The sequence below is a fragment of the Anopheles gambiae genome, chromosome 2 (genome assembly GCF_943734735.2).
Source record: "Anopheles gambiae chromosome 2, idAnoGambNW_F1_1, whole genome shotgun sequence".
Taxonomy (NCBI): domain Eukaryota; kingdom Metazoa; phylum Arthropoda; class Insecta; order Diptera; family Culicidae; genus Anopheles; species Anopheles gambiae.
The window spans coordinates 51,210,903-51,226,308 of record NC_064601.1 but is presented as its reverse complement, the minus strand read 5'-3'; the positions used below and the strand labels follow the sequence as shown (position 1 = coordinate 51,226,308).

Below are 15,406 nucleotides of genomic sequence, written 5' to 3'. Positions count from 1 at the left end.
GTTTGAGCCTTTATGTGGCTGTAATAAATTGATTCACGGTAGCATCTGTATAACGAGACAAGGTGTCATTTTAATTTAAAATCACAACAAATGGAGGCAATTTGAAAATTGTGCATTTTAACATAACTTGATGTTTATTCAACAAATTAGAATTGTGTGGCTTGATCATCCACGGAATTGTGTTAGATAACGGGTGTTGAGTTCACTTTTTGCTATTTAATTGGATAAACCAATGATTATATTATGACCGCCAAAAGGATTACTGTTTAGAAAGGATTGAAAAAAAAACTATGTTTTAAAAATATTTTAAATGAAGATTTCACCAAATAAAAATTTGAACTCAAAAACTGGGTTTCTTTTTGTGATTTTATCCTTACCTTTTATTAGGAAATAGATTGAGAAAAAATATAAGATGCTCAACGGTTTTGACTTTGATCACTGATAAAGTTACTGCAGCAATTCTTGGTATAAAAACGTTCAAATTTTCTCACAGGAGTCCGATTGCTGACAAAATCTAGGCAAACCAAATTCAATAACAAAAAATCAAGCATGCTGTTAGCGAAAATCAAATCATAACATGCTACCAGCAGTAAAGTGCTGCGCCAATCCCCTTAGTACGCATTAAACCGCTCGAATATCGATTCTTGAATGGCGGTGTCTCGGGAACACTCATAAAATCGCATATTTATCTAGGGATGCATTTTGCGACATTTGCTTACCCAGAGCCATCGCAACACATTGTAAGGGCGAAATTCTTGTTGCAAAAAAGTGTTCTCAACATCCAGCAGAGCGGGGGAGTGTGATGTTGTGAGTGAAAAGTTGATGGAATAAAAATAACCTAAACCGTTTACAAACATACCCCTTACGATGGGAAGCAATCTGCTTTGCCGGCAGCCCAAACTCCTCCACACTCACTGAGGGGAGGTGAAGTATCCTTGAAGCCAGTGGTTTAACCAGTCATCGAGTTGCCGCGTAAATGTCGTAGGTGTGGCAGAAGCCCCAAGAAGACAAGTTTGTCGGGCGTCCCGGGCACACTGCACTGTAGGCGGATCGGTACTTGCCATCTGAAGGTGGTCTTAGATAACCTTTTAAAGTGGAAATTTATAACGTAATAATGTGAGTTTTGTTATTTCCCCCATTCGTCCGCCCCTTCCATGCGTCGCGTTACGCCGGTCGAACGGAAGAAAAGCCGTCGTCGTAGTCGCAGGGAATTGGACGGGTTTGTCGTCCTCGGTCGCTTCTTGGGGGATTTCTGCTAGCTGGTTTTGATTTTATTAAACGGACCTCCTCGTTTCAGCTTGCCTGTGTCGCTGTGCCGGGGCTTGAGCACGCTGTTCCATTACATACGGCCACAAGAAGTCATCAAGTGTTCGTTCGCTGCGGCGTAACGATCCATGTACCGTAAAGTAGTGAGTTTTATTTGCTCTTTTTAGAGTCTTTTCGAACTCTTGCCCCGATGAGATTTCACGAACGTAAAGCGTTTCGTCACGAGGTGCTGAGTTTGACGATTGACCGATGACTTTTTATCGCTTTATTAAAGGGCGTTTGTTTTGTCATAATTTGATGTTGGTTTCGATTGGAGGCAATGGGTTTGGGCAAAAGAGCAATGAAAACGATAAAGTTGTTAAATTGTCCTCTTTCAAACAGCATAGTGCAACACAAATCATAAAAAATGAAGTTCAATTTCAATTTGCTCAGACAGTTCACTTCCCCGCTAGCAGAGTAATTGAGCTGATAATTGCATTTTTGCACAGCAAAAGAAACGATTTTATGCTAAAGTTTTGCTCTCCATTATGCCTCTGACTTTTCCCTCCGGGGCAGTACTAATGTTCCTTGTGTAGGTTTTGTTTTCACACCGCTGTTGTCTCTAGTGAAGACAAACTGTACAAAACTGTAATCAGAGCCGGTGAATGGCGAAGCAAAAGTTTCACCCAGCCGGCCTCGGTCTGCTGCTGTATTGCTCCTGCTGGAATAATTCTGTCGAACGACTCATTCCCCGGTAAATGAGCCCTAGCCCCACCCGGGGCCCGCTGAGCAAGCGTAAATATGAAGGGCGAAAGCAAGCGGAATGAGTTTGTCGCATGACTGCCAGTGACTGCAAATCCGGTGGTGGACGCGCAGGGACTCACCACTCGAGTACGAGGCACAGTAACAATCGTTGGTGGGCGAGGCTGCTGTTTGCCATCCCGTCGCATTATTCCTGGCCGTTTGGCTTATAGCACTGTCAAGCTGTTTGTCGTCCAGCTGACCCACGCCCCGTGGAACGGTCTCGAGAAGAGTAACCGTGGCCGGGTGCACTAATCGTTGTGACCTCAAACTTTTCTACTAACGAGATCTGACCGATTCATTTCCGTTGTTGCATTTCTCAACTACCTCCCACTTACGTCTGTTTGTGCTTGTTAGCTGGGGCGCCCAACCACACCCAGCTCGCCCGGTCCTCACATTCGATCTTTTTGCTCTTGCACTCGTGCGACAAACCGTTCAACCAGCCATCATCTGCAATCATTCGAGAGGTGATTGGGAACAGAGCGCGCTGCAAATAATCATCTCATTCAACAGATCGATTTATGTTAAATTGATTATTTTCCCATCCGTTCCGGGGCTCCGTACGACCCCGGAGCGACCTCGTTCGCTGCTCTTGTGCGACCCGGGCCATCAAATACGGATGCAGCAAGGATAGTAATGGAACAAGAAATGGTCGCTTTGGCCATCATCTCCCCGGCAAACAATCGTGCAAAAGTGAATGAGCCGTGGCAGGACCAGGCTACGGAGAGCGTAACCGTCTAGGACGATCCCGTGGTGACTTCCATTGTGAAAACGATTTGTTTTTCCTGTTCTTCGTGCTTATCTCATTGTTTTTTTCCTTCTTTCCTCTTGCTACCGGTGGCGGTGGGTCGACCTAATGGAAGGAAAACATTGAACCGCTGGCAGGATTGATTGATCCGGTATTGAGGAAAACTTGGTTCCTTCCAGCCCGTTACTCTCCTTTCCCCCACGGTTCTTTGCAAGCCTCATTCACAACAAAACAAACTCACAGACATCAAGAGCAGGCAATGTTAAGATCACCTCTTTCTGGCTGATTGAACGCAAGAAACAGGGTTCGTTTCCCCAGCACCAGCGTCTCGAGCGATTGTTTGTCAACGATTGCACCCTAGCTGACTCCTTTTTTTTCAAGAAGCCTTACACAGCTGGTGGAACAGAGAAAGCAAGGGTTTACTAAACAAAATCCGAGCAACGAAAGAAGAACATTCCCTTCTTCATTTTCTATCGGAACGAAACGGAAGCCAGGCACATTCCATCGATTGACCCTCACCAGGCACCGCCAGTTAGTGGGCGCCGACGAGGAAATGGAAGAAATATAAAACGTGTATCCCAAATGGATGGTCACACTACACCGTGCTCCACCCCCCAGCCCACCTGACTAATCCTAGGTAGCGTACGAGACCGTTCCGAGATCAACGGTCAAACGCATGTTTCTCGGCATGTTTTGTTAGCAAATCCGGGGTTTCTTTTTCCTCCGAAAGCACTTTGAAATAGATTCTGGCATCAAATCGGACGTGATAAATGTTATCTTCAGTTGTTTGTTGCAAAATGTACGGAGGAGCAGTGGATTCTATTAAGAGTTTGCTAGAGAAGATGAAACTTGTGGAGCAAACATAGAAGTAAAGTAAAATGTCATGTTTGTTTCTTGGAAACTATCGCGAACATGAAAAGAGGAAAAGGTTGGAGCAGAAAAAGGTGCAGGTTTTGTAAACTTTAACATTTTGCATTTGTCGTGAAATTTTTTCGGTTGCTTCTCGATGCTTAAATTATCGATGAGTTGCAATTGTGGCTATATTATTGCCGTAATGCTCTAACCAGCAGCTCTAAGCAATAGGCCGTTGCAAGACATTTGGGTTAGCAAAGGCATGAAGTGTTAAGCTCGTAAGTTATGAATAAGATAAAATCTATTTCTATTACATATGGATAACAATTTTTTTGACGGGCTTTCCAGACACTTGCTCTTATTGAAACGATTCACCAACTGATATAATCTTTCTACAAACAATTCAAGCTGTTTACCGAATGTTTTAAATGCTATACAGACAAGCTTGTCAAAACAAGCTTTCTTTTCTCAACTATCAGAACCAAAGACAAACTATTTCTGTACATTGTAAGAAACTCTTGAGGCGAATAAATAAATGCCATAGCGGAAATGTACCAAACATGTACACACCGATTCCACAACCAAACAGCGGACACAAACTTTTAATACGTGGATCGCAACAACTACTTCCAACGACTCTCTTTCTCTCTGCCTTCCCGATACTCTTCCTTTCTTTGCTTTGTGATTTGAACACAGTCTGTGGCATAAGCTGTTACCATATCCAGATGCATTTGTCAACCTTCACGCACGGAAAAGTCCCTGAGAAAAATACCGCGCAGCACAACCGGAATCGAACACTTGCGACGACGGCGAACGGTCGGAAAGATGCTTGTTAAATTTTTTCTATTGGAAAATCGCCTTTTTCCTGCACACAACAGCAGCAGCTGTCTCATACCGCCACTGGTCCCTTCTCCAAAAGCGAAAAGTATTATTCTACCGACGGGTGCCGGAAAGAAAGGTTTCGAATGTCGCGCATAGGAGACGAGAAGTTATGGAAAACTTTCTTCCATGTTGCATAATTTTCAATATCCTATTCACACAAGGTTCATGGTTGAGCCACGACCCTTTTCCCTTTCCATTGGCACCATCGCCATCCATCCCGTAGACTAACAGTCCCGCTTGCTTTCCATGCCCATACCGCAAGGGGCAGGATGGGGACAGGATCTTGAAAACCACAATAAATATCTCGAGAGTTGGAGTGTCTCGGTATAATGGTGCCATCGTGCTGATGCTGACGTCCTTGGCACGATCTTGAGTGCGTACGCTCGGTTTGGCGAAAATGCCTTCATCCTCAGCGCTGGCATCCGCTGGCACGATGGAAAGCCGCGAGGTGCGACGCGATGGTTGTCGCGCACGGAATGGAAAAACCGGAGCAAAATAAGTAAAAACATTTCCCCACCGCGAACGCGCAAAGAAGCCGCGATGCGCGATCGCCGATAGAAATGTATAACTTTTATGGCGCATAACTTTGGTGTATTGAAAAACGCATCGCATTTCGGCTGGGAACCAAGTTTCAGCTCCCTCCCACCTGCCTACCCATCGTCACGCGTTGAGGGTACGCTTTGCGGTGGTCGACCGACGGACGTGCCCGTATCGGACGGGAAATGAAATCGAACTTTTATGCCTTTCCACGAGGCCATTATTTCTCCATCTTCACCGGCTCGTCTCGCGCCGACGGTTCCGCAGAGGGAGGGCGAGGAGTCCCTCGCGCGCCAGCAGCATCAACAGCAAAAAAGCTGCTTTTTTGCGTTCGATTGCTTCTCACGATGACGCATTTATGATCTTACCGACCTTTTATAATGTCGCTGCTAGTCAAGTGTGAATGCGCGACGAAACGTAGCGAAGGCTCACCCGCAAGACCGGTGAAGATTAGATTTCACGCGGTACAGAGCCGTTGTTGTATGCCTGGCTGCGGGATGTGCGAGGCAGTGCTGTTAGGCAGACTGGGAGGACTGGGAAAAATCCTTCCTTGGCTGTGCAGCAAAGCTACCATGAGCGCCATCGTGCGCCATTTGAGTGAAAGTGACAATAACGATGCCATTTTTATGAGCTCCTCCCATCGGGCGGTGTAATTGATGCGAAGCGATACGAGCGCCATATCATCGCACAATGTTATCAGTCGATGAAGACCTTTTGCTCGATGTGGGTCGTATACTGTTGACGAGAAATTTTAATTTCGTTATGAAAGTCGAAGATGAAAGGAAGCGTTTTCTGTTTATCTGTGGAGAGGGATAGCAGCATATTGGTTCGGTTGAAGCGTATAAATTAAAGTTCATTTTAAAATATTTAAATTGTATACTAGAATTCGGTTTTACAGCAAAAAAATCATGAACAATGTGTAGCAAAAAACAGAATAAAATATTCGTTTATTATTTTCATATGAAGTGGTTAACAGGAACGATATTTGAGGAGACCAGCATAAAAGCATGTTAAAACATAACGGTACTGAATTGTGTTTCCATTATCCGTGTTTGTACTGAATGCAATATGAGCTGCACGAGTCGTGTCAAGATCAATGACGCCGCTTGACCATTTGTTTGCCAAAAGATCGCATTTATTTATTATTGATTTTTATTCCTTTATTGATTCGAGCAATCAATATTAACGGGTATCAACGACAGGGTATTAAAATAGCATCTGTAGTAATCAAGCTGAGCTTTAAGGTATTTATTTATTGTGCAGATCGCCGCTTTCGCTTTTTCTGCTCGTTTTTGCCGTTTTTGGAGAATGTGAGTTACGAGCCTGAATGTTTTGAGTTCTTTTAAATTCGTGTAATGTTTTATAATTAATATGAGCGCTATGCTTAATGAGTATTAATCTTTCGTAGTGGCAGTGACTTTCAAGAGAAAAACTGATGATGTATGTTACTGGCATTCTTATTTAGCTTATACTCCAGACGCGAAGTCACTAAAATTAACCTGGACACTTTCAGACTGATCGATTTTTAAGGTCGACAAACGAACATTGACGTATGTTTTGATAGGATACGCCTGACCATGACAGGATGCGGGACCCCTTGCTTTGATGTTCGCCGTAAAGGTAGTCGTTAAAATCTAAATGTTTCCAACGGTAGCCGAAAAATGACCCGTACAAACCCGAGACACGCTGGCAAAACCTCGGGCCCAAAACAGTGCGCACCGCAAAAGCACGTCCGAAGCGAAACGTCAAATGAAATGGAACGAAATAAACATAAAAACACGACAGGGATGACGCTTGGCAGGTTCCCCCGTCCAGCAATGGTTGCAAATGGTGGAAAACGAACAATATAAAAGCAACCAGCAGAGCACGAGATAGCACCAAACGATGCTGGGGGATAGATTCGGGCGGTATTCAAATTCGACCTGCTCATCAGTGGTTGCCATTTTGCCACGGGATGGATTGAGGCAGGATGTTTCCTATGACTGGAATACCACATACCCACACATACAAACACCCGAATATCACAAACCAAACTGCCACACACATACAACCATATCCGGTCGGCTGAAATCCAGTGAAATGCTGCCGGAAACATAGCTGACCGTAGCCAAAACAGATCGTCAAACGCATCATCGATAGGCAGCAATAGAGAGAGAGAAGGGAAAAGCTGTTTGATCCTTCCTTATGGCTACCGTTTGTCATTCATTCCGTTCTCATTTCCGGGGTTTGATAAGGCGCGTAGTGTGAGCGTGTCGTAAAAAGTGCTATCGCAACCATGGAAACGTGGCTGGCAAATGATAAAATCCTTCCGCCCAATCGAACCAAGCGCTTTGTGTAGCGCTCGTGATTTGAAGAGCCACTTCAAGGTGATACTTCGAATGAGCCTAGAACGCTGAAATCATCATCGCGGGATAATTTGTGTCCTCAAAATGGGAACCGCTCCGTGGAAGTTCAAATATATGTTTCACATAAACTATGTGCAAATCAAGAACGATTTGTAACAAATGTATCAGCTTTCAAGGTACTTCTGTTTGGAAACTTGTTCAAATTGGTTAAATAAACCGCAACCATTTCTGTTTCTACTTGCTACCGGTACGGTTCGTTGAATGTTTAATTTATAGCAGTGTGGAGCTCGCAAATGTTTAAAACCAATTTTCCATCTCGGGTCCTACTGTTTGACTAGTCCAGGAAGAACAGAACGATCGAATTCCATCCATGCAATGCTTTCGCAAACGATGTTAGATAAATTGCACCGCTTTTAGTGCAATCGAACTGTCGTGGAAGAAAAGGAATGAAAACCCCTTGCGCAGAGAGCTCACGCTACAGTCCGTGCTACATTAATCTTGACCGCGTTCTACCACAGTTCACACCGCGGTCGAACCCTATCCCATATCGGCCACCAAACTCGAAACCGGATATCGGAAAACAGCTGGTGGAGGTTAATTTTTGCCCACTTTCTTACCTGTGCTTCATGAGCCTCTAAATTTGCCAATGAAGAACGAAGTACCACTGGCCCACCGAGAAAGGGACGCCACATTCACCATTCCATTTGCAGCTGTGTTAAATTATCGGTAGCAAAAATATTAAGCGACTGCAATTGCCGTTACGGGAAGCTCGAATCCGGTGGGGCGTCCAGGCACCAAAGACATCGACCCAGGGTGGAATGGTTGCACTTTAAGAAATGGAATGAAAAGGCGAGACATTTCCCCCAATGGAAGGAAGTCGAAGTGCAAGGAGCATGCGGTGGAAGCACGATGCAAGAATTATTGCTCAGCAAACTTACTTACGGAACTGTGCGCTTGTTCGCTGTGCTGTTTCACCTTATTCCTGGGGTTTGTTCCAGGGTCCGAGGGCTGCGGGTGGAATGGTACAGTATTATTTTCGGCTCAGTGCACCCAGGCTGTGGTTTTTGTTTCGCAATGCCGTGTAAGCGTCCATGGTTTCGAGACGGTAAAACTGAATCGGCAATTAGAATTCGAGCAGATTGGTAAGCTATGCTTGCTAGAGTGTGTGGCCAAAAGCAGGACGGAAATAGTAGGTAAAAAAAACAGCTAGCGAACCAAGCAACACCGAAGCCTTTCGTTCGGGGCACGAGAAAACATCTGCTTTTGCTTGCTTTAATTCGCTTCGCTTTCTTTGTTTGCGCTTCGCCCGCCCAATGCCAACCGGCTGCAGGCGGATTCGGTGAAATCTTGGCGCTAATTCTCTCCCTTAGAAGCATTTTATTCATTCACCATTCTTAGCTCCCCCTCCCCCTCCTCCGTCCCTGGTTCAGACCCTTCGTCCTGCCTGAGAGGCTGAGAGGTATCGAGAGTTTTCCGTTTGTGCCTTTCACGTCTCGCTTGGCTGACTGTTGGCTACACCGTTAAGTGGAATCCTTGTGCCCACCGGTTTCTGCCTCGCGCCCTCGCACAGGTTCGCCTGGCTCGATTTCATCCCCGCACTGGCGCTTCCAATCCATAAAGCCTGTGGGCAACCACTGCCTGGTGCTGCTGCAGCTCACGTGAAAGGGGCCGTTAATGCTTTCTGGTGCTGGCACTGGGCGCTGGGATGGCTCGGGCCACTCTTTCCCGCCAGCTTGGCCGTAAGGAAGGCTGCCAGCCATTGAGAAAGGTTCTCGTCCTACGCTTTGCCACGTTCTTACAAGCGGGTTGGGCCGGGTGTGGCAGCCATTCAGCTTAGCAAAACCGAACAATCAACGTTTTCTTCTTAGCTTCGCGTGGAAAAACCACAAAAGCCGCCCACTGGGTGGGTTGGGAAGAAGGGGAAATGGGCAAGGAAAGGGAGGATGAGCGTAATCGTAATACTGCACTCTTTGGCAAACCGGAATCGGGACCGAGTGGGATGGTGTGAAAGGGACGAGTAACAGAGGGATGGGAAGTTAAGTAAAAACCACCGCCACGGGACTCGGTGAGAGATCTGGGCGAAAGGTTTATTTTTGCACAAGAGATTTATTCACTTTGCTCTAATGTGTGTTTAATGCCTGCTTCTGCGTCAGCTTCCGTCGGTGCTCTTCCATTTGCGGAATGTTCTCGAGACATACACACACACATACCTTGCCCGTGCGTTCGTTAAAGTTGAAAGATACATTCCACCCCGAGAACTCCATTTCCTGGACAGTTTCGTGCACTGAGAAATGATTTACGAGCATACAAGTTTTGAAATGATTTTGCAAACAAAAAATCGCAAAGTACAGTTGTGATGAATTTCTTTTGAAAACTATTCTGTGTATTGTTGCTCTATCGCAAAGATGATTAGCGTCTGCCTAAAACAACGTGTCTCGTTTAACTCAATTGTATTTCGCAATCATTTTGCACCGCACACCGCTCCCATGTGTCACTCGTTTAATAATTCTATTGACGTTCTTAACCCGTAGAGCAAACTCACCTCGAATTGCTCGAACAACGAAATAAAGCTTTAACGTCAAATATCCTGCTTTTGTTGTGAATGGCAACGGCAACAAAAAGAAATGATGAAAAAACATTGAAGGATCATCATCAGTGTCTACTGTCAGTGCGGATCGCACCAAAAGTTGAACCCACCGGGATGAAACCACCGCACACTCTAGCTCGCTAAATTCCGTATTCGGGGAAAAAGATTGGTGGGAAAATTAACCACCCATCGTCTACTGCTGCTGTTGCTGCCTTTGCTGATTCTCGTGTCACCAAAAATGGCCCAAAAGTCCTTTCTCTTCTAGCCGATTTCGTCGCTGTCACTAATCCGTTCGTTAGTTCCAGGCGCTAACCGATGCGAGTGATGCCCCGGATAGGCCGAAAAAACGCTGATGGAAAGCTTTTCGGTTGGGGAGTTTCCCCTTTGCGTGGTCCCGGTCCCATTCCCGCGCCGCTCGGCCAACTCGCCAAGCTGTAAATTAATTATGTTTAAATGGTTTAAGCAGGGAATAATGATGGGAGATTTGGACAAACAACGCAACCATTAGGCCGTCGTTGACCGGCAACCGGATTGGACCGCCGAGCCCGGGATGGATCGTTTTTGCGCCCCTTTCCTTTGGGCCCCGTACCTCATTTCCCGGGTATCTCTGCATTTTCCCGCATGATTTTTTTCATTCATGTTGCCTAAGTACCCAAAGAACAGTAGCTAGCAGGAAGGGAAAAAACACAGAGAAGGCCTAAAGGAGCAGAGAAGCTGTACGCATCAACCCGACCGGCCGATGGGTGGATAATTGCTTTCCCGGAGGTGCGTCGGTTGTCAATGTGAGCTCGATGACTGATGAGCTTTTGTGGTGAGGGAAGCAGAGGAGAAGCAGGAAAAGAAACAGCGGTCGACATTTGGTGGGGCAACGGTGAGAGCAGATTATGTAAACGGAAAGCAGCTTTGAAGCGGCTCTGTCAGAGATGAAATAAGTTATTTAACAATCGAAAGTATAATCCTTATGGTAAACGCTCGCCTAAACGGAATGGGGTGCGTTAGAATGCCATGTTTTAGCTTCTAATTCTAAGAAGAAAACCTCTTTTTTGCGTAGTCTGTTATTTATTTTCATTAAGAAGATTAACCCCGGGCAAAACTAAGCGTGCAGTGATGGGTTTGGTTGAGTTATGATTGTTCCGACGATGGAAAATCGATAGCGTTAGAGCTGGGGACCGAAAACTGGGGCTTTGGTAAATTAGTGCACAAGCTTACGGGGTACGTTTTATTCCTAGAACGGAGCATTATGGATGAGACAAAAGTTAATGGACGAACGAGAGGTACAAAGAATATTTTATGGATTATTTGCACACCGAGCTTATGCTGCTTACACCATGCCACCGGTGTATTCTTTCATTTGTTGGGAAGCCAATACACGGCAAGCCATCAGCATTATGGACAGAAAGCCAGCTGCTGGGAAACTAAATGCCGTGCACAATGCAACCCAACCGATAATCCACTTGCGGGTAGCACCGAGAATTTTATAGAGTGAGCAAATGCACTCCCGTCCGTGCTTGGTATTTTATTTTAGCATTTCCATTCAGGGTGGAAATATTGAATTTGCCTCGCTTTAAAATGTACCCCTAACAATGCAGCATTAGTACATTTTTGTCCTCCGTTGTCTCCGGGGCGGCCGTGGAGTGAGTGTACGGTCCAATTGCCGGCCCGCTATTCCGCCCTATAAATGGCAGTTGCCGGATGATGAGTGGTTGTAACGGATAGTTCCGTTTTTTCACACACTTTCCCTTATTTCTTTCCTGTCTGTTTGAGTATCATCCTTCTTGGCAAACAATTTCCAAAGCTGTACTGCATGTACATCCCCGGGGCACATTCGAGCTCGGGGAGCCACGCCACCCAGCAGCAGCAGCAGCAGCAGTAGGAACACTGTGCATCCAGTTTCGACAAGGGAAGCAATGCCAAACGCCACAGCAACGGCCATTAAACTGTATTTGTTTTACTTTTGCTTCAATTCCCGCTCCCCACTGCCTACCAAACCTAGGCCACTGACCTGGATTCCCCTTAGGTTAGGCAGGCTCCAGAATCAGCGCGCATTTCCCGGTCGCCTGGATCTTCAACGAGTCCATATTTCATCCCACATACACACGACGCTGCTCGGTTACTACTGCTCCCCATCTACACGGCTTCACTTTTTACAGTGAAAATTAGCCACGAGGGAGTGCTTTGATATTCAACGACTCATTCGCGACCGCTTTCCATTCCACGGCGAGTCTTATGGGAAGGAGGGGTAAAGCAGGAGGCCGCACCTCAGCTCATCCAACCATGTGGTGTGCTTCCCGCGAATAAAATATGAAATATGTAGAACAATAGTCGGATTCTCTGTTTCTGCGCATTCCAAATTCCGCAAACTGCAAAAAGGGGAAGCAGACCTTAGGCAGGCGGTAACACCGAGTGTTCCAAAATATGGATGGCTCATGCATTATGCGTGGCTGAGTGTGTATGTGTGTGTGTGAGAGAGAATATGCGTGCGTTTGTGTGTGTGTGTGTGTGTCTGTTGTTTTTTACTTTCCCTCTCTCGCTCTCTCTGTGGGCTTTCACATTCACACGTGGGTTGTCCGTTTCATGGAGCCTGCAGTTTCCCCGAGCGCTAACCGACCGAAAAGAATTGTGCTAACTCGTTGAAAACACAACTCAATGGTTCCAGTACACATTCTCCATTTTGGGTTCGGTATGTGAAAACTGTCCTTTCGCTCATGCATATGATTGCTGCCGTGTGGCGGTTTCCTAACAGTGGCTTCATTCCCTTGATGGGCATTTTTCTCATTTATGTGCTATATTTTGCCATTTTTTATTGGCAATTTGACTGGGTTATTTTATTAAGTTTTTGATTTTGGTTCTGTTTTTGGTTTGTTTGCTTTACGAGCGAGTTAGCTGCGTTTATGTTGAGTTCTATTCGTAACGAATTTTTTCAGAGGTGGTGATAAGTTTGTGACAAAAAAATGATCCGCGGAAAAATGATTTTGGCATCATACGAAAGGTATTTTATTGGAATTTCATTAACATATATAGAGAATCAATAAAATGTTGGTATACAAATGAATGCAACGACTTATCCTTCGATGCCTTCGAACATTCAGAATTGGATACTCAAGCCTTAAAAGAACTTAAAAACTAAAAAGTGAAGATTATTAACGAAATTTTGATGCTGTCCGAAATTCGAATTAAAACGTTCGTTATACAAAACAAGAGCTTTAATTTTATTTTTCAATTTTATGACACTTTGCAAAGTTTTTGCAGTGAAATTTTTCTTCTTCTTCTTCTTCTTTGGTACAACAACCGTTGTCGGTCAATGGCTGCCTGTTCCCACTGGTGAAGTGAGCTTGGCTTTCAGTGACTTATTGTTACCATAGCAGAATATTCAGTCCTACGTATGGGAGCACGGGCTATTTGGGGCTCGAACCCATGACGGGCATGTTGTTAAGTCGTACGAGTTGACGACTGTACCACCAGACCAGCCCAAGTGAAATTCTAGGAAATCCTTAATTAGTTTTCAAATGTAGAGGGTTTGCTCTAGAAAAGTGGATTATGCAGAAGTCAATGATCAAGTGCCTAAGCTTTAATTATACCTATGCATATACTTTACATATTCCTGAGCCAACGCTTTTAATATTAAATATATATTGATGCATCTCTAGAATATGAAATTGATTTTGAACTCAAAGACATCTTAACATTTTGCAGTTATATCAGGTGTACAAAAGACAAGAATACCCGTATGTTATGCACTCTATGCGTTGTGTCTAATTGTTATATAGTACTGCACACTATATAGTAATTTTATGAGCATTTTTTGGCAAATTCCCTGTTCCACGTTTAATTGACACTATTTTTTATTCAATATTATGCATTTACAGTATACAAATAGCATAGTTGATCGTGGTAATCAGGGTCAGTATATAGTGATTTGTATAATCTTTATAACTGTATTTGCAAAAAATATCCATTATACTATCCATAGTATTATAGTAAAGTATTCGGCTGTTCAGAATGCTGAGAACATAGAAATCATTGTATGGGAAAAACGCATACAAGTTTATTTATTTCGGAGGTATTTTAAGCTTTCAATGTTATTATGATTGAATGGAAACGACGTGAACAGCGTTCTGAAATTTGAAAAAATGATTTAATATTTTTTACAGTTGACTGTCATTTTGTATCTCTCGATTTTGATAAGATTCATATGTTTATTGGGATCATATGAATCATTGAAAAAGCGGTCATATACAGTGAGGCGATCATCATTAGCACCCGAAATCTTTGCAAAATCGTGTATGGTTGTCACAAAGCTTTATATGATTAAAATCTTTTAATGCTACCGTACCATTTATTGAAACAATATTCATCAAACTACAGAATAAAACTCGATTTAAACTAAAATTAAAAGCTGGGCGCGTTAAAACTGTAAAAAATGCTAACATTATTCTTTGCGACGGATTTGCTTCTTCAAGACATATTTTATTTTCCACTGTACGATATGATTGCTTAAACTATTGGTCTTTTGAATTGAATCATTAGCAAGCACAGCACGCTAGTTTAGTTTTATTTGAGGTAGTAGATGGTAAACTCACCGCTTGAGTAGCAGTGCAGAATTCACTTGCAGTAATTCACTTGTAACACCAGGAAGAACGAGCACCTCCGATTGAATTAAGCACAGCATTGAGCTGTTCTTTAAGAGTTGCTTAAATGTGCCGCCCCAAGATTCACTGCAGTGCATAATTAAGCGACTGCTGCTTAGCGGCAGTCGAAAGACTCTTTGGTGAGTGTCAATTTCGTGTTTTAATTTTCGTTGCCATTGGTGGACTTCTCCCCGTCATCATGGATGGCTCGCTCGTCAGCAACCATTGCGCACCCTTCATTATGCTCCGTTGCCTTTGGTTGCCAAGTACTGTTCGGGTCAAGAGCTTGCCAGAGTTGTTCCTTTTTGTGTGTATGTGCTCTGGCTCATCCTCTATCAACCAGGTGAGTGAGTGTGTGTGTGTGTGCTACCAAGATGGTACCGCAAGCAAGTAAAACCAACCAGCTGCCTTTAGCGTGTTTCACAACAGCAACGACGAAGGCAAGGCACGCTGGCAGAAACGTAATTAAACTGCAGATCATTAAAATTAGTGCACAAGAAAATGAGACTGCACTAGTAGCCCCTTGCAGACGACACAACCGTTTGGCAAAGTTTTTCGGTCACTCCAGAACACTGGTGTGCGGGGAAGGCGATGGTGAGGTAGTTGGCACGGAGGCACGCGAAAAGGCAAACCGAGTCGCTCGGCGGCGAAGGGCAAGTTTTTCAAGATTTTCCATTAAGTATACATCCTGTTCTAGCACGAAACCGGGAGCGCTTCGGGAGCGTGTGCTAAGTGTGATGAACCTGGGAGAGGCCACGGGCTGTAGTGCTAGCAGGGAAAG

At 44.5% G+C, this 15,406-nt stretch overlaps 1 protein-coding gene across 12 annotated transcripts in view; it reads left to right on the top strand.

Annotated features, from left to right (window-relative positions):
* Positions 1 to 15,406, top strand: part of LOC1274072 (neural cell adhesion molecule 1) — a 136,066-nt gene that overhangs the window by 108,452 nt on the left and 12,208 nt on the right. The window lies entirely within an intron of this gene.